The sequence below is a fragment of the Anser brachyrhynchus genome (assembly GCF_964034855.1).
Source record: "Anser brachyrhynchus genome assembly, chromosome: 4".
Taxonomy (NCBI): Eukaryota; Metazoa; Chordata; class Aves; order Anseriformes; family Anatidae; genus Anser; species Anser brachyrhynchus.
The window spans coordinates 32213330-32232631 of record NC_137698.1 but is presented as its reverse complement, the minus strand read 5'-3'; the positions used below and the strand labels follow the sequence as shown (position 1 = coordinate 32232631).

General features: G+C 38.9%; 1 long non-coding RNA gene across 2 annotated transcripts in view; it reads right to left on the bottom strand.

The window, feature by feature from the left end:
• The window catches only part of LOC308194758, a 28490-nt gene extending 11555 nt beyond the window's left edge, over positions 1–16935 (bottom strand). Inside the window, exons 1-2 of one of the 2 annotated variants that reach the window (XR_013950839.1) lie at positions 16641–16935; positions 15663–15699 (exon numbers count right to left, since the gene is read on the bottom strand). This is a non-coding gene — a long non-coding RNA (uncharacterized lncRNA). The remainder of the gene's footprint in view (positions 1–15662; positions 15700–16640) is intronic. The other variant, XR_013950840.1, reaches the window with a different exon arrangement.
• Between the last annotated feature and the right edge of the window lie 2367 nt (positions 16936–19302).

The following is a 19302-nucleotide window of genomic DNA, read 5'->3' as shown; positions in this document are numbered from 1 at the left end:
CACCAGTGGGTGGTTATTTCACTGCCTGCAGCTACGGGCTGTGCTGTGACTGTATGGGCCACAGGACACATCTTGCTGGAGTTGAGCGAGCTGTAATCCAGATACCAGAGCAGGGGGCTACAGCATGTGAGGGATCTGAAGGGAGCTGGATTTGAAGGGAGCCCACCAGAAGCCCCGTGGAATTGCTCATGTAGCTAAAACGGTACGATTTAAGTGGGCTATGCCTATATGAGTAACTAGAACAAGCCGTGCCTGCTTGTGGGCCCTGGGGGTGAGTGTCAGAGCATAGCTCATGTCCTTGCAGCCATGCTCTCTTCATTTCCCAAAATAGAGAGACCAGGACTACAGCACCAACTGGGAGCCTTTGCTGGCCTTTGCTGCCCCCAGGCTATTCCCAGGAAGAGCACTAATTGGCATTGACCAGAACTGGGCTAGGGGGCACGACAGAAACAGGAACACACTGGGCAGTCACATGCCAGCTTGTGGGTCCATGGATTTAACTCCTTTAAGTAACTTCCGTGCACGCGGCCGTGCATACTAGTAACTGAATTTGCTAAACTAAAGCTGTCCTGTATGTTCTTCACTCAACCTTTCCTAGTAGGCTGAATAAGGTACAATCTAGTGTATAAGCAAGACACTAGCTGAGATTAAAATAGTATTCACATAATTGGATCCCAGCTGTAAACACCATAATATCAGGTTTTGCACTTCTCTGTCCTGCTGTGTTTGTTATAAGGGAAGGGAAATCTAAATCATTTCTCTGTGTTTATGAATTCCCAATGTGTATTAACATTCAGTGCAATAAACTGGAAAATGCCAAGTGCTATTTTAAAGCTTCTTTTTCCAGACACGCTGTGCTTCATATTTGGTCCTTTTTCTTGCAGGCTCTATAGCCACAGAAAGAATAGTGAAGACATCAGGATGAATAATGCACTTAATTTAGAGTGATTTTGTAATCTTTTGCAAGGAGATTTCTAAAATCTTATTATGTTAAAGAGAGTTATTTCAGTTTTTTACTTTAGGGTAAAAAATGCGTTTCCCTATCTTTTAAAATGTTTTCTCTATCTTTTTTTTTTTTTTCCTACAAACTAATGGTAATGTGCAATGTTTTTAGTTTCTGGGGCTGGGGTGGGGAAGAGCAAAACTTTTTATTTATAGAGGCTTATAAGAGGATCCGATTCACTCTCCAGAAATCAATTATTTGGTACAAATAATAGTGTGTTCTTTACCTGCGTCACTGAGAATCATTGCACTGCTCACATGGGAACAGATCCAAGTTTATACTAAAAATCTCCCAGAACCCTGGGATAAACAGAGGTCTGGATGTGGTGATCAGTAATACAACAATGCTGGTTGGAGACTTAGTGGGAAGAATGTAGAAAGAGGAAAGTTGAATGCCACCAATTCTTTGGAGATGACAAAATGATAGGGAAAAGAACCTGGCATTACTCCTCAGGATCTCTTTGAATGCAGGCAATCACCACTGCCAGTGGCAAATTCCCAGATTCACACACTCCAGTGTTGGCTGATTAGGAGTGGAAATAGCATGCTCAGAAATATCATCTATTTGAGGAAAGAGTGGTTAATAATACTACAGCTAAGATATGAACTTTACAGGCAGGGGTAGGGACAATTCTCCAGCTGAACAGAAATTAGTTGTACCATGGTATCAAGGTGCCAATGGGCTTGTCAGCTTGCATTTGCTTTGTTTTGCTATATATAGTATTAAAACTCTAGTTCAAGGGGATGAACTAGTGGTCAAAGCATCAGGCTGGAGTGGGTTTGCACGTCTCTCCTTTTTCCCTGTTACCCAAGTTATATGCAGTCCTATTTGCTGGTTCCTGTTCTCAGCCATGCTGCCAAATTCTCCTTCTACAGTTACACCCGCCCAAGCACAGTTAGTGCAGTCAGTGCAGTTTCTCAGGCTTTACAACAGGGTAACTGACTCAGTCTGAATTATCTCAAAAATAACATGCGAGAGTCAAGGAAAAGCAAAGGCTCAGAAACCCCACTGCTGTTTTCTATTAGAGACTTATGGAAAAGTTGAGGAGGAGAAGCAGAAACTATTCGTTCTTTGTTAAATAACATAGGATAACACATAGGATAACTTCCTCCACCAGTCCTCTGATGTCTTTACTTCTGTATCATTCAAATAGCAAAGATTTGGGTTAGGAATAGAGAGTGAGTTGGGATACACAGCCAAAGTGGGTTTTGTCTCATCAGCATAGCTTAATAAAGCAAGTTTTAATTTCTCTATTTATTTTCCTAGCACTTTGCAGAATCCAAATCTTCACACACACACACACACAGGCATATATACGTATGAACTGCCACCCAAGACACTTGTGAACTGCCAATTCTTTTGAATTACTGGGAAGGATTACATCCCATGGACAGAAATAGATAGGACAACCACAAAGTGTTTCTAAAGCATTAGAACAGTATTCCATGGCTTCTGCTAATGGCAGAGCATGATGTCCACTAGAATGCGAGGGAGAAGCATAAGATGCACAGATACTCAGGGTCAAGCCACAGATGTGCAAAAATCATAGTCTGATGCATACTGTTTCGCAAAGACATTCATTTTGCACATTAGCAACTCTGACTAACCCAGTAGACAAGTCCCAGAGAGCTATTTACACTACAGCTAGCACAGTTACTAAAAACATTTGGAAATGTACTACAGTACATTACAATTACATCCTAATGTAAGTAAATCCTTGAGAACAGCTGACCCAGATATCTAAGATAATTTGAGCATGTCACCCACTTACTAGTCCACACAAGTACGCCAGAAGCCAAACACCTTTTGAAAGTTTTCAACTTAGAGGATTTAAATGTATCCAATGCAAACACTCTTTAAACTATACTGAAATTGAAAAACCAATAATAATGCCCTGGAAAAAAAAAAAAAAAAAAGAGCTTCGTATGAATAAAGGAAAGAATTACCCAATGGAGCCAGGTCAATCTAAACTTTAACTTATAGTTCAAATGCTGATTGTTCACCATAATAGGAAAGCTGTGCCAAAGAAACAACTGACTAAAGGAAAAAATCTGGTAGCTTTTATAAGTGGATTAAGAGTGCATGTGTAATATGAAGTGACAGGAATTTATGATTAATAACAAAATGATCCTTGTGAAATTTGTAGGCTGTCCAAACACACTGTGCTCTAAAAACATATGGACAGTGAATAACTTAAAGGACAAAAAAATGCATTATCAATATTCTGAGGCAAAAAAATATTTCTTCTTACTTCTTTTCCCATAGTCAGAAACATAACTACTGAAAACATCCTCCTTTTTTTTTTAAAAAAAAAAAGGGGGGGGGATGGGGGCGGGGGGAGTAGCTGAGACTTGTAAAATGTATTTAAACCTTAGGCAGGCTTATCAACAGAGCTCTGCTAGTTGATAGAACTATCTGCACATACCATCAGTAAAGACTGAGGCTTATATCCCTATTGCTGGAAATGACTACAAGAATGATTGGGGGGGAATCAAGCATGCATAACGTATATATATAGATGGTCAAGCAGCTTAGCTACCGACTTCACTATGAGCCCTGTTCTTGGCTCTTCCACACTACATAAATATTACAATGTTTTTATTGTTATTATTATTTTTATTAATAAACCAGCTAGCTTTCTTGAAACCAAAACAAATCCACCGAACACCACCACAGAAGGTTTTGTACCTTTATATGTCCTCCTAATATATATCTATATATGTATATATATACACGCACTCAGTTTCATGATAGAAAAATATTAGTGTGATGGACTGAGCAGTCATATTACAAACATGGAAGTGAAAAAAAATAAAATAAAACAAAAACTACAAAAAGTTAGAATTATGCCCTAGAACACGAGGAGCAGCACATGCAGGGTCAGGGGACCCAGGGCCTAGTGCTGCAGGACCAAGCCACATGACAAATTCAAGGTATGGATTGTACAGGCTCCCAGTTTCCATATTCTCACCTTCTCATAAATAATTTTACAGCTGCTGAGTCTTGAAACCATAACTTGAAAGAGGCCTATTCCCACTTTTTTTGATCACAGTAAGATTGACTTGAAAAGAGATGTGCTTGGGTCCAATATTTTCTTGAATACATGATGTCTGTTGGAATGGTTTATAAGAAAAGATACTTCAGTGAAAACGTAACTAACAATCTCTTCTGAGTTCTGGGAGAATTTGGAAGTTTATCCAACCCTCTGATTTGGGTGTCTGCTATGAAGTTGTATTTTTCTGCTGAAGGAAATGATGTTTATTTTATATTGTTACAGCCAGGAAAACCACTAAGCATGGTTTGTACATTTTCAAAGAGTGCCACAGATTTTTAACACCACAGCATAAATATTCTTTGAAATATAACAGAGTATGCCTAACAAAGGGAGACAAAACAGAAAGGAGGAAAACTCGGAAGTCATTCTTTATACAAACTAAATTCTTTGTAGGAAAATATGCTCTTTCTCACTCTTCTCTAGAGTAAATATTTCAGAGGCAAAAAAGCTTTCAATAATGAATTTCTTGTGCTGCTGAATATCTTTCTGGGGAGTTGGGAAGGAAAGAAGAAAAATTATAACTTGATGAATTCATTCTCTGTTGATTATGATTAAAATTCCAGACTTTTAATGAAGTTGAAAACCCACAAAAGAGAAGGGAAAACTGATGTCACATTTATGCATAGGAAGGCTGGATAGAAAACAACAAGAAAAATGCAACTGCAAGAATTCTTCAAAAGAGTAAGAGACTTGCTTTTCCTTTGTTAATACGTAAATATCCCTGGGATATACTCCCTTGCTCCAACAACAACTGCAATAATTGCTACATCTTCTCTAAGCTTTTCATTGGTGCTCTGAGAATTCTGCAGATTCTGCCTTTAATGTAATTTTTTTTTCCTGAGCATTGTGAATAGGGACATCCTGCTGCAGTAACACTTCCTTGCACTGTTTTCAGTACTAGGACCAGAGATAACCATTTTAATTGAGTCTGTACCTCATTGTCTCTGCACGCACACAAAAAGTGGGATTTCAGATGTGCTTATAGGACTTTACAGCATCCGTTCCGTTATTATTTTTTATTTTGTTGTGGTGGAAATTTCCGCCCATACTTAGAAGTGTTACCCTTACTTCTTCATCTTGAGCACTTCTACAGAGCAGGTGCCATCCAGGCAGCAGTCACTGATGCCCCTGTGGTAGACCTTAGAAGCCATTTCACATCACACTGCAACACTGTGCAACACTACAGGACCAGATCATGTGGAGAATGCTTCATCTATCACTCATCACTTAACTGCAGCAGTTGTTGGAAATATCAACAAACCAATGAAAAGAGTATGATTTATAGATTATACTGGAGTGGCTTTGAATTCTGTACTGTCTGAACTGTAACAGGCAGAATTCAGTAGGCATCTTTTAAAAGAATACACTTGAATCTTAAACTCATTATCAACATACTTTTTTTTTTTTTTCAATAAAGTAAATAGAAAGATTTAGCAAGTAGTGAAAACCAAAGACATTCCTAGGAAATCACCAAAAAGTTCTTACAGATGGAGTTTAAATAATTATCAGTGCACAGAACTTGAAGCTGTTTTATGAAACACTCAATTTGGTAGGTAATTGCACATTCTTCTCAGCATTCAGAAACATAAATGGAATTTGCAGGTAGGTAGTGCAGGAGAGCAAATGAATGATAAAAGACAACCAGTTCATCTGCAAAAACACAAGCAGATAAATGGTCCTTACAGAAGAAGACAAATGTTCTTTAGTCTTTATAGCCTAGCATGTTAAGCATCATTTGCTGCTGTCAGTATAAAGCTCGTTTCTGAAGCAGCGATATCTATTGTAAGCTGTTCTCATTTGCAGTTGAAGCATAGAACTCACAATGGCATTTCAGGTTCTTTTCCCATCCTTTCTCATCCTACACCTTCTAAAATGAGTTTATCTCACCATATTTTCTCCAAGACATCTCAGAAACTGTTTATTCAGATTTATTTATTTTTAGTATCTGAAGGTGGTTTTAAATCTGAAAATGCAGAAGGCCACCAGAACAAAATTATAAAAATAACTACAGGTTTCAGGCTATGACACACTTCAAAACCATTGGCCTGTTCACTGTAGGTTTTGAAGCCTTCCTAAGGTTGCTGCTGAAAAAAAAAAAAAAAAAAAAGTGCTTTTGAATACCATCTGAAGACCCAGGATCAGTATGCATTGAAAGGGCTCTTTGTGGGAGGGTTGGCCTCAGCCAGAAGACAAGCACCCACCGGGCTTCTTGCTCACTCAGGGATGAGAAAACTCACGTGTTAAAATAAACACAGGGAAGTCACTTACCAAGTACTGCCATAGGTATAACAGACTGGAGATGAGGAATTGAACTTAATGTATTGCCAGTTAGCATAAACATTGAATTACTGATTCAAGTAATGAGAGGGAAAAAAAAAAAAGAAAAAAAATAGTATAATATTTTAATTTAATATATAATATATAATATTCTCCAAAATAAGAATGACTCCAGAGAAGAGTTGCAAGGATGATCAGAGGGCTGGAGTACCTCTCCTATGAAGACAGGCTGAGGGAATTTGGGTTGTTCAACCTGGAGAAGAGAAGGCTCTGAGGAAACCTTATTGCAGCCTTCCAGTGCCTAACGGGGGCCTACAGGAAGGCTGGGGAGGGACTCTTGGTCAGGGACTGTAGTGATAGAACAAGGCGTAATGGCCTTAATCTAAAAGAGGGTAGATTTAGATCAGATATTCAGAAGAAGTCCTCTACTATGAGGGTGGTGAGGCACTGGCACAGGTTGCCCAGAGAAGCTGTGGATGCTCCATCCCTGGAGGTGTTCAAGGCCAGGCTGGATGGGGCTTTGAGCAACCTGGTCTGGTGGGAGGTGTCCCTGCCCATGGCAGGAGGGGTTGGAACCAAATGGTCTTTAAGGTCCCTTCCAACCCAAACCATTCTATGATTTTATGATTTTTTTTTTTAATACTGCACACTGTAATTCAATTTGAGATAAGGACAAAATTAATTATGAGTATAGAACAGACTTCTAAAACTATTTTTCATATGATCAATATTCTTGAGAAAGAGGTGATGGCTTAAGAGGAGGAAAATATGAAGGCAATAGAAATCTCTGTAGTCTTGCCATGTTCAGCCACTGCTGAAAGTTACATATCTTTTGGGTTATGAGAACATCCATACACTGTTTTGCATGCCAACTATTTGAAGTGCTGAACTAAAGTGATGGCAATTTTAATAATAATAATGTAATTGCACTTTGAGTAATTGTACATATTGTATTGAATTCAAAAGCTTTGACTTTGACTTACAGCAGCATCAGAAAATGTTTTGATTCTACTAAGCACAGTATGAAGACTTTCATCAGCCTACAGCCTTCAGGCACATAGGTCTCTATCCAAAAATAGATTAGCTACTTCTACTAAATGGAGAACACCTAAATCAAAACTCTAAAGTTTATTTGCCTGCTACGTATATTGTACAGCATACTGAGTACTGTAATTAGTCATCCCTTCCCAGTGGTAATTGCTGGAAAAAAAGTTTAGACTTCAGGAATGGTGTGTCTCTCCTCAAAACCTATCAATCATTTTTAAAATTTGCAGATTATATAAAACATTTTGCATGCTTAGAGTCTGTTAAATCTTATTGCTACATCTAGCCTGAGGACCAGAGTTCACTGGCATTTTAGTTATCTAAGAGGATTTAAAGTTTATATGTGAAGTTGCTAACTTTATTAACAGCTATATCATTCTTACTATGCTTGTGCTGTTTCCTTCATTTAAGGAACTGACCATCAGAGTTAAGTGAGTCAGTACCATCTGTGTTAAGTAACATTTGATAAGGCAGATTTCCCCAGGCAAACATGTTGATTTTGTGCTCATTATTTTATACAGTTCTAAATCTTTATACAGGTAAATTTCATAAAAGATATGCTATATGAAAACCTAAAGCAAACAACTGGCTTACAGTTTTATTTCTGCAGATACAAACACTTTTACTGCTGCTTTGCAACTGTTGATTAGTAATGTATTCATGTTTGCTTTTGAACAGTGCAAAGCGTAAGTATAGTTTAGGGCTGTCATGATCATATAGGTAGCATTGGCTTCTGGTGACTGCAGCAAATTAGAAAGGATGCTATGGCAAAAAACAAAGACTGTGTTAACTTTAATCCTAGAAGTGTGGAAAAGTTGAAGGTAAGGTTTTCCTGTAATGGTACAGTTCAAAGCAGTGGACTAATAAGTGCTTTCATATGAAATTTTGGCCTTTATCAATCTGTCCATATACGTGTTACCATAAGAACACACACACAAAAGGTGCCTGGAATGAAACAGCCCGAAAATGTCTTTGTTTCTATTTATCTGGGAACTTGAAAGGGCTGGTTAATGAACAACAAAGAGCCTTGTTAATTATTGATCACAACATTAGTAATGTGTGTGCATGATGGCAAAAACAATATACAACATAGTGCAATACTAAAAGGGGAATTTTTAAAAAACGAAATAAACAATCTTTAACTTTCTCAGAGAAGTTGCTGTTGACAATTTATTGGTTTTACAATAAGCCCATGCACATAATGGGCAAAAATTACACGTAATGTAACACAAACAAGAAGCTGTGCCACATGGATTATTTGTGCAGAATGATGTTGAAACCACTGAGATTAACTAGCAAAATTAACAGCCTATTTTTCAACTTCTGTCAGTGTTGGGAGTCTCAAACTAGAGCACCAGTCTCATAATATTCCAGTATCAGGAGATTACCTCATATCAGGAGACTGCCTCAATACCCTTCCTTTTTCACCACCATGGCCAGCATTCTGCAGCTGCATTAGACATACTGTATGAACTTCGTGGATGTGTGTGGCATAGCAAAAGGAAAGTCTGTCCCACACAGGACAGGAAATCCCACTGACAACCTCAACGAATTGTACTGTTATGTTGTGCCACACGACAGGTGTATAAAAGAAAATGCAGTGTGTCATGTAGATCTCATGCACTTTCCCTAAATGAGACTTGGGAGCCATCATCACAGGAAACTTTGGAGCTGGTATAGCGCACCACCCTTTCTGGGTTATCAGGACTTGGTATTTGTCTTTCTTGTACCCTTTCCAGGCATCTGTTTAGACACTACCTTATGTCATGAAGATCTACACAGAAAATTATACCATAGAGCTAGCAAGAAGATATCCTAAATAGCTAGTCATAAAACAAGGTCTGTGCAGTGAAGGCTTTCTCATTGCATTCAAAATAAATCCAGCAATATGTTTGCAGCCATACAAGATGCAGTCTTCTTCCAGAAGGAAGATTTTAAATGGGGCAGCGATGTTTCCACTATTTTGCTATAAAAAACAGTAAGCCAGAGGGGAGATGGCTTGAACCTGACATTGAGCAACTTGCAGTAAATATTCAGAATATTATTTCATATCTTTCATTAAAGAAATATTTCTAGTCTTACTGTAGATATTGTTGCTATGGTTTCCTTTGTTGAAATACGTCTGTCTCCATGCTGCCTATTGCTGAGGCTACCTCATATGATAGGGAAATGAAAGGAGATGCAGGTTTGAAATCTTCATCCTCCAGAACAGGAGAAACTATGGTCTCCTTCTATAAGCTTCTACAGAATAACGGCCTCAAATATACTACCAGGTAGTCTGAAAGGGTGATGCAGGGCATATGCCAGATTTGCAATGGAATGTCTTGTAAGTACACAAGCTTAGCTCTGAACAAGTTGGTTCATTTATATAGCACAAAAAGTGCATCTCTGTAATAAAATGTGGTACTACACAGAGACTTTTCAGCATGGTTCATGCCAGTTAGCACACATTCCAGGAACAGTATTGTCTGTTGTTCTGCTTGGGCAGTCTCTTTGTCCTAATCCAAAGTAGCTTTCAGTAATCTAATGCATTCTGTGATACTGGCTTCTGTCCTGGAAGGAGCAGGACTGTGTCACTATGGATCTGCACCATCACAAGTAAACTCAGCCCCAGACTACTCTTGCTTTACTGCTTTCAGCACACAAATCAGTTTCTGTGGAGTCCCTTGGGTAGCCTCACTGTAATCCTTGGAGCAGTTTTGAATGTGCCCATTGACCATAAATTACGAGAGCAAAACAAAGCCTGCACTGGGACTGTCCTTCATTAAAATGATAGTTATAGAGAACAGAACATTGTTCAAGGTTCAGGATTTCAGTGTCTCTTCCAAAAAGGTACAAGGCTGCTTCTGTCTTTGTTGCACATTTGCATGCTGCAGGAACAGATACTTGATACCAAGACACAAGGGCTTACAGGTCTGAGGGATGCTATCCCTAAATGAGCAACACTCCTGAAAGAGGATAGAATGGCTGTGAACACACTTCAGCTGAGCGAGACTCACTTGCAAAATAAGTTCAAGCTGTGGGGAAAAAAAAATGAGAGAAGAGAAAGAAGACCAACCAATGTATTTAATTCCCAGTGACTCTCCTGCTCACCTCCTCTGTTGTCACACTCACTGCTGAGAACAATGCAAGAGGCAGGTCTCCCTCACAGAGCTCCACAAGGACTGACCTTAGCATTTACTCTGTTATCCTCACCGTGAACGCTGCATAACAGCCCAGCATAGCACATAAAGTGCAACTCTCCGATTCAGCTTAACCCTTTGAGGAGATGCTCTTTGTACTCTTTCTGCCTTGTATAGTCAAATAGACCTATCTTTTGCAATATGTGAGAGTTTTCATTTCAATCTCTTGCTCTTTATTTTCCATGCAGCACTGACCTAGGGATGTTCCATGCAGCAGAGTCACACAGATCAAACAATTCAGCCATGTTTATTTATACAGCCAGACTAATCATTACAACCTTCTGATGGTCACCATGTGTCTGGCAAGCTTCAGTTGCGGTGTTCTGGGAAGCTGCAGCCTTGCTTTCTCCCATGTATTCCCCTATGCAGCACTGAATGAGAGAGGCAGCACTGGGAGACAATGAAAATTGAGCTTTGCTACCTACATATTATAACAGCTGAACTTTTGCTCCTTCCTTATCCTTCCTGTCCACATCCTGCAAATCCAGCAACTGCTTGAGAATGTTCTTTATACAGAGTATAAACTGAGGTGAAACATTTGTAAGAGCTAGTGCTGCATGCATTTTCACATGAACTATCGCACTTAGAAACAAATGCTATTTAAAGTGAATTGTCCCAGGAGTCTCCCTCAGTTAGCACAATGCACTTTCCCAGAAGGGGTTCAATTTCAGGTCTTGAACTTGTCCCACGCTCCCAGACCTTCTGGGCCAAAGAGTGTGGCAAAGTCATTAAACCCAAGCCCTAGATGGGAGCTGGTGCTCTGATAGCTCGGTTTTGAGCCATTCAAAAAACAAAGTTTGTATATCCAAGAGGGAAATCAGACTTGGCCTTCCTCAACCAAAAGCCATCCCCCTGCCACACCGACGAGGGGAAGTGGTGCTCTGATCACTCCTGGGAATGAGAACAACAGTCCTTTTCTCTTGTTTCTTCCCCAAAGAAAGCCCCCAAGTAGCGCCATAATTACAAAATGGGAGAGATTTTAAAGTGTAAACTGAAATCCACGAGGATTTTTTATATCTATATTGATGTTTACATGAGAGATATTTCCTTGCTATGATGCCATAAAACAAGCTAAAACCTGAAGGACTTCAATAGGAACCTGGCTTAAATTTTGTGATACTAAAACTCTGCCTTTTGTGAAGAGTGCCCATTGACTTTGTCCTGTCATTGATAGGGGCTGAAGTCAATAGGGAATATGAGGGACATAAAGGGGTTAATCAATACCTTGCAGGAGAAGTTTCTTTATTTTGCATATTCTCTTCTTATCTCCTGATTTCTAAAGTTATTTGGCAAAAAAAGCAGATGACTTAACAGCAGTCTGTTTCCTCTCCAATCAATGAGGCTGTGCTGATTTACAGCATTTCTGGGGGAACCCATGATGGTAGCAACAGTCTAACATCTGTAATTATCTGCTGCAATCTCAAGAAAACTTCTTCTGAAAGATTTTCATTCTGGCTTTAAAAGCATTGTTACAATTTTTCTATATTCAGGAATGTCATGCATTAGCTATTAATGAGGGTTAAGAAGATGTACAGTTAAGGAAGAAGATCTTACAGTAGCTCAGTTTTGATATTATCAGCTTCAACATATGAGTTTTCAACATGTAAGACAGCAGTCATGGTTTCTCAGGAAACACTTTTGTTGATGTTCTGGAGGAAGAGGACATAATCACCTTCAACATCAGCTTTCCCATATCATCTCCACCATAGAGACCTTATTTGTCTCCACCATAGATAATATTATTGTCTCCACTGGAGTTTCTTAAACATCCACTAAAAAAGAATAGAATCTGGATGTTTAACACCATCTGGGAATCTCAGAACACGAACCAGGGTAAAACTTGATATAATGGGGCTTTCAGATAATTTAAGATAATTGATATGGAAAAGGGCATGGCATGCTTTTCTAAATACTCTTGATGGTCAAGAATAAGTAAAGACAGAGAAAATAAATTGGAACATGCTTTTGAACTCACCAGTGGCACTTTAGGGACTTAGCAAAAGCATACAAAGCCACCATATTGTTTGGGGAATCAAGCATCAAGCTGAGCAAGAGGGAGAGAAGGGTAGGAGGGAGGGAGGAAGAAGAAGGGTGGAAAAGAGGCAAGCACCACAACATGGATTTTGCTTAAGGACTCAGTGTGCTACTGGCATTTCCTCACTGAGGCTGCAAAGATGCTATGCAGAGATGTTAACACAGAGGCTTTGCTTAAGCAAAAGAGGTACAGCAATACAGCAATAAAATGAACTGTATCATGGATTTGAGTATAAATCAGCAGCTGTAGCACAGAAATGGCTTGACCTGACTGATGATTACCATCAGAAGATAACCAGGGAGTGCTCATCTTTGGGCTGCAGAAAGGCCCACTGATGCTCACCTCAACCACCAGGCTGTCAGGATGATGTGCTCAAGGGAAGAAGTCCTGTATTGAAGGAGATGTATGCTCTATGGTAGGACAGAACTGTGTGAAAGGTCATTGCCCAATAATATGCAGAGTGTGGATATTTCACCATCCACTTATTTCTATTGATACTACCCTGTTTTAAGCTTCCTAAAAAGGCTTTTCTGGTTTCACATTCATAGTGGATGGCTGTGGTTGAGGACTGTACTGCTCAATGAGGATACCCAGAGAACAGCTAATTATTACCATGCACACCTAGCAGAATTTCCATTTCATTTGTTCCATTTTTTCATGTATGTTACAAGCACTTGAATAAGGAAAAGATTTAATTTTAAGCTCAGCCAGACAGACTCCTGAAAAATCAACTTTAAGACTAGAAGGCGCCTTAATAATCTCAGAGGCTGATCTGCATGCAAGTGGTAGGCTTGATAGACAGTAGATATCTGTATTTTCTGCTTCTAGCAGATATTCAAGGTTAATACAAGAAATACTTCAAGAAAAGGAGAATCATTACTTAAGATCTTTTGGAAGATAAATGCAATAGCCACATTAACATCTCTTTAGGAGAATTCCTATGTATTTTGTCTAGAGTGTCTGTTGCAGCAGACAGCTACTGATTGCAATCATTCGTGTATTAGCGCATATAGACTGGCAATTTAATTTGTGCACAGCACTGGGCATTTCAGTAGCTAGTTATTTGCATTTAGTAAACTGAGGAGTAGTTTGTGAATAAATGAGTGATTATTATTTTTTAAGTCTGGGAGTAATACTCCCTACTTATAAATTTACCCATGAATTCCAACATTTTTACACAGTGCTAGAGTTTGCAATGTCATTGTTAGTAATTTTGAAGTTAAAGTCAAAGACTTGATCTCTGGTGGAAGGCCTCATGTATATGTGTCTCATCTTATAACGGAGAATGGCCCTGAGACCCTGGTACCAGCCCTGACAGTGAGAGCAGAACTGCTACATGCAACTAAGCAAAGGCTGTTTAGCTTTACTGAGACAGAGAGTATAGCTACTGTGCTTCAAGTTCCTGGATCATGCTTCAGGGCAGTGCATTTCTTTGTGGAGAAACTGTCATGAGCAAGCATATTTAATGCTTACTTAATGCTTTTTTTTTTCTTTTCTTTTTTATTGTCCTGTTGACGTGTACCCTGAAGTTTATGTTCTCCAGAGGAAGACAATCCTCAGGGTATAAGACAACCCTCAAGGTATAGGCAGGCTGGAATTAGATTGAAATGGTAGGGTGGGTGGGGTGGGTAGAACTGTGTTTTATAATCTTTCAGCAGATTGAGAAGTTTCCACAATACTATTTTAAACAATTAAATTTCATTCAAATATTCACTTAACAGAGACTTTGTGGGCTAACACTCAGACAAAACCTTAGTTGGTACATGAAGACAGAAGAATGTGCAAAAAAGGTTGTGCCTTTTCAGATTTCTCAAAGGTTAGCAATAGTCAACAGTAACTTATGCTGCTCAGAACTTCATTTCACAGCCTCTAGTCGAGTTATTTTAATCTCTTAAAATCTTTGATAACATTTAACGCTAAAAATGCTTACATTCTTAATATAGTGTATCTTCAGAATATGAAATTAGATAGGAGTTAAACTGGGCTCTTGGTATAAGAAATCGGTTCTTTCTGATTTCACTGGTACTTAAACTTCAGGAGACAGATCTCAGGGTGTATATTCCAGTATTTAATTCATCCCTTGGGTCCCAGTTATGCCGTGATGTACATGCAACATAATTCTACTGAATCAGTATTCCTACTCTGCTCCCCATCTCTAGCTACCAGTTAATGCTGTGCATGTTCTTACAACACATCTACCACAAGGCTATGCAAACCCTCCTGTTAATCATACTAGAGATGGTGTATGATCCTGGTGGGCAAGAGAAATGAAGCAATGAACACAAATCCTAACACCAAGATCTTGCTTACAACTTAAGGCCCCATTTTTACACATAGCTGCTGACAGCATATGTATATGCTGAAGGGCACAATGCAATTCTCACTACATAAAAGCAAGCAGGAGAGATTGGTGTAAGAGTAATTGTGTTTTCCACAGCCATCTCCCTAGTGGCCCCTTTGTTTTGAAAGTATTCACATAAGAGATTCAGTTAAGTTTAAAGTGCTTTCAATTGAGATGTTTAAAATTAAATGTTTCACCTTCTTGCAGACAAGTGACACTTATCAGCACTATGCCATCTGAAAGATGCCAGCTGCCCTTTTAGTAAAGCAGCAAGATTGGAATAGCAAACAAACCAGTTCTCCTGCCAAATTCCTTTTACTCTTACTTTATCACTAGGAGACATAGCAGAGAGTGAACGGTATTTTTTCTGTTTCAGGAGAACCTTGATTTTTATCCACATATTTAAATTAAGAAAAATAATTTAAAAAATGAGAAAAAAAAAAAGCTTTGTATCTCTGCCAACGTGACACTATTGCTGCAGAGTCATGAAAAAATTATGCATTATGTATTGGTTAAGAAAGTCATCCTTTCCTAAGACCCAAAAGGCAAAATTTCACTTAAACATTGATTCAAAATAAAAATATCACAGAGACTCGTCCCCAGGATGGTACATTACACAAGCATGTAGAATGACGGAAGGAAGAAAGGTCACATCAAAGAGAATGCAAGATGTATTTAATCTGGTCAAACAGCTGAGCTCTTCAGGGCAGTAACTGTCTACTTACGTGTCTATGTAGTGCCTTACACAGCAAAGCTCTTACCCTAGAAGAGCAACAATACTCAGGATTATGGGAGTTACAAGAAAGACCGAGGTCCATATTTGATTTTCATTGGTACAGCTGATTCTCTCTGACCTTCACGTACAGCCTAGTAGGACAATTGCCAGCCTTATTCGCATTTTTCTACTGATAACTCCAGCTTCATATTTGAGAGCTGGCACTGTCATTTTTTCATCACCAGATTGAACCTAAATAAAATTTCATAGATTCCATCTGTTAGTGTATCTTTAGGCTTTAATATCTTATATCTAGCATAGTCCAACTATGTTGAAATATTCACCTCATAACTGTTGGCAGCTCTAAGCAAGTCAGGTGTTGGAGTTTATTTGATTAAACAGAGAAAGAAAAAAACACAACTTCTAATGAGAAGCTTAACTGAGCTTTCTTCACCTCTTTCTTATTTCACTATTAAGCTCAAAGACAAAGAACGTCTCTGCAAAGTACTCTGTATTTCCTTGTCTAAATTGCACATGATATGGTGGCTTAATATTTGATCCTTAAAGACAGTTTTCCTACTCTTATGTCACTCAGCATGCAGGTGTTTTAGAAAGAAATACACAGAGAACATTAGCCTTTTAATATTAACCTCTCTCACAGAGAAGTAATTCAGGAATAGCTTCACATGTACATGTCTCACCAGTGAAGAATTCGTGTTAGTAAGATAAGAAAATGACTGCAATGCCAAATCTGTCCAAATTGTTGTCCTTGCCTTTAATAGGCTGTATGAGGTAGGTCATGCAAAATTCAACCCAGAATCCTTACATGATTATCTGTACAGAGCCAGTGATACTCCAGAGGCTTTATCATAATCCACGTATGGTTTCAAATGCATTTCTTTCTGACAAACTTCAAACAGATTTAATTATAACAATGAGAACAGTACAAGACTTGTAAGGAGACAGTGTCAGTAAAGGTTTTACTCACCAAACATACTAGATATTTTTCTGTGTTTTCTGCCAGAATAGCTCAATACTTTGTAATGTTATTTGGCTTTCAGTTTAAAACCAAACAAAAAGGCTGCTTGTAATTCTCTTCAAAACCCATGCAAATACTGCTTTGCCCTTCTGTTTTGCCTCCCAGATCAAGAGCATCTGCAAACATTTTATAAGTATTTTTCCAACCCCCTTGGAGGCTAGCTAATTAAATTGCATGTCTTTGGAGACACATGTGGAAACAGACTACAAGATTAAATAATGTGCATCATTTAGAAACGTTGGTTGCTGTAAGCCTAGTCCAACATTCTTGTCTGCTGTTTGACACCCTGGCTGTTCGCTGGGTGCAGTACCTAACAGTGCTTTTTGGAAAAAGCAGCCCTTTTTTTTTCAGAAAATGTAATCTCCAAACTGAGCTCCAGTGACTGAATTATATTATATATATCTTATAACTAAAGCATATCCAATTTTACTCCAACTTTACAAGTCTGTCATCTTATAGGAACCTTTGGATTTACAAAATGGAATGAATTTGGTCCAGCAAAATCCCTTCTCTGCCAAGCACAGGGAGCAGCAGTGTCAAACTAGTCTCTGCTGGCAGGGAGCAGCTCACACTGCCTCAGGTGCCTTCCCCAGCACTGTGGGGAAGCCAAAGTCCTGTACCACTGGTGGCATTCAGTGGAGGAAGCCCCTTGTGTTTCCTGTTGCAGTGACTTTTAGATGGCTTTTGGCTTGTGCTAGCTCACTCACAGCCCCTGACGGAGCAATTGGTGTCTCTTCTGCTAACAGAGATGAACCCAGGACCCTGGTAACAAAATAGTCCTTGCCAGTTTTGCTACACATGGAGGAAAGCAGAATCATCCTGCACAGAGATAGCAACCCTGTATTTTTTTGTGGCAACCAGAACTATTCTAAGCACAGAAGCTGTCAGATTGCAAATATTTGGATGAGGCATTACAAGAAATATGATGTGAAAGAATTCTACTGCCTTCTGATTAACACAGTATCTATCACCATCCAAACTCTAGCGTGAGGCCAGGCACCAGTTTGTCATTGTATTAATCATTTTTATGTCTCAGCTCCAGTCAGAGAAAAAGGAGTTAAATAACTCAGTTTACAACTACTAAAAATAAACTTGCAGACTTGCTGGATTCCTACACATTAAAATGTAAACAACTGTCAGCTCTTTTGAAAAAGCTAGTTTTGCCCTGCCTCTGACTTCCCCGGGAGAATTTCTGTGTTGTTTTTTTTTTTAAAGTTTTATGCTGAGGATTTGTTTCCATAATTGGGACTGGCCAGTTTTCTCTACAGCAAAATGAAAACTAAACTCTTTCCAATTTAAACAATTGCTACTAGAACCACGGCACACAGACCATGTAGAGAATGGTGTGAGCTGCTTCAGCAGGGATTGCAGCCAATTGTTTTTAAATTTGGGTGCCTCAAGAGGGGCAGCTAAATCCATATTTAGACACCTAGTTTAGAATTGTCTGGTCTGGCTTCACTACCCAGCACCCACAGATCCTAGGGATGTCTTCAGCTGTCTGTCAAATCGAGGTTATTTGAAAGTAAAGTATTTTGCATCTTGTTTAGGGGCCTAAATTAAGAACCATTTCTGGCATTAAAAATAAATAAAAATCTCAGGCCAACAGTTTAAATGCTTTGTTCAAAATGTTCTTCTTATGTTACTTGCTTTCTGAAACTACATTAGACTTAGTGCATTAAAGCACGTGCTCTTTGCTTTAGGGCATATTTGTGGTGTTCTGGAGCTTCAGAGCTGTAGGTGTTTTAGAGCACTTTCATGGTGCAAGTCTCCTGAAAGCTCTGAGACTGCTTGGTGCAAAGGTAGAAGACCTGGGGTAAGAAGACAGATAAAATGTAATCCAAAGTTTTATTGATATATTGCACTTCACTTTGGGCTCGGACCATTTAATCAGAGCGTGCCCAAATCATTGTGTAATAATAATACCACAGTTAGCTAGTCAAAATGCTCGTTTGACTAATATATACATCCTCATTATTTAAGTTGGTTTGGAGGACCCCTTTCTTAGTACAGCCTTTCTGCATGGCTTAGATTGCAGAAATTGCATCTTTCTGTCATGGATAAAAGTTACGTTATAGAATGTTCATATGCCTACTTTTTCAGGTCTGGGAAGTAATGGGTTACAGTGTACTGCACTGACTTAGATAAATGGATTGGATGCGTGAAAGAATAGTGCTAAATAGCCAAAGTAAAGGGAGAAATTATTTTTCTTCCCTTACTTTAAGGAGAGGAAAAAAGCAACAGAATGGATTGATATAAGGTTAGATTATGCCTTAATAAGCAACATAGACCATCCTCATATCCTAATGTAACATCAGCTGAGACGACTGTCAGTTCTGTGAAAGCCTTCCAGTAGTGGCTCTATCAGGTCCCCAGGGAATCTCTTCTAGAGCTTCCTTGCCCTTAGAAAGATATTACTGCTATTAACCAGCTTGCAGACAGAAGTGTATTTATTTTTGGCCTACAAAGACATGGATAACAAGTGTTCCCTACCTCTATATGACAGACTCATTTGAAAACTTATGTGCCCACTAAGCAATCTTTTTATTTAAAACAGTATGACTTCGATCTTTTCCTGTAAATCATATCTCCTGACTTCTGATCTTTCTTCTTG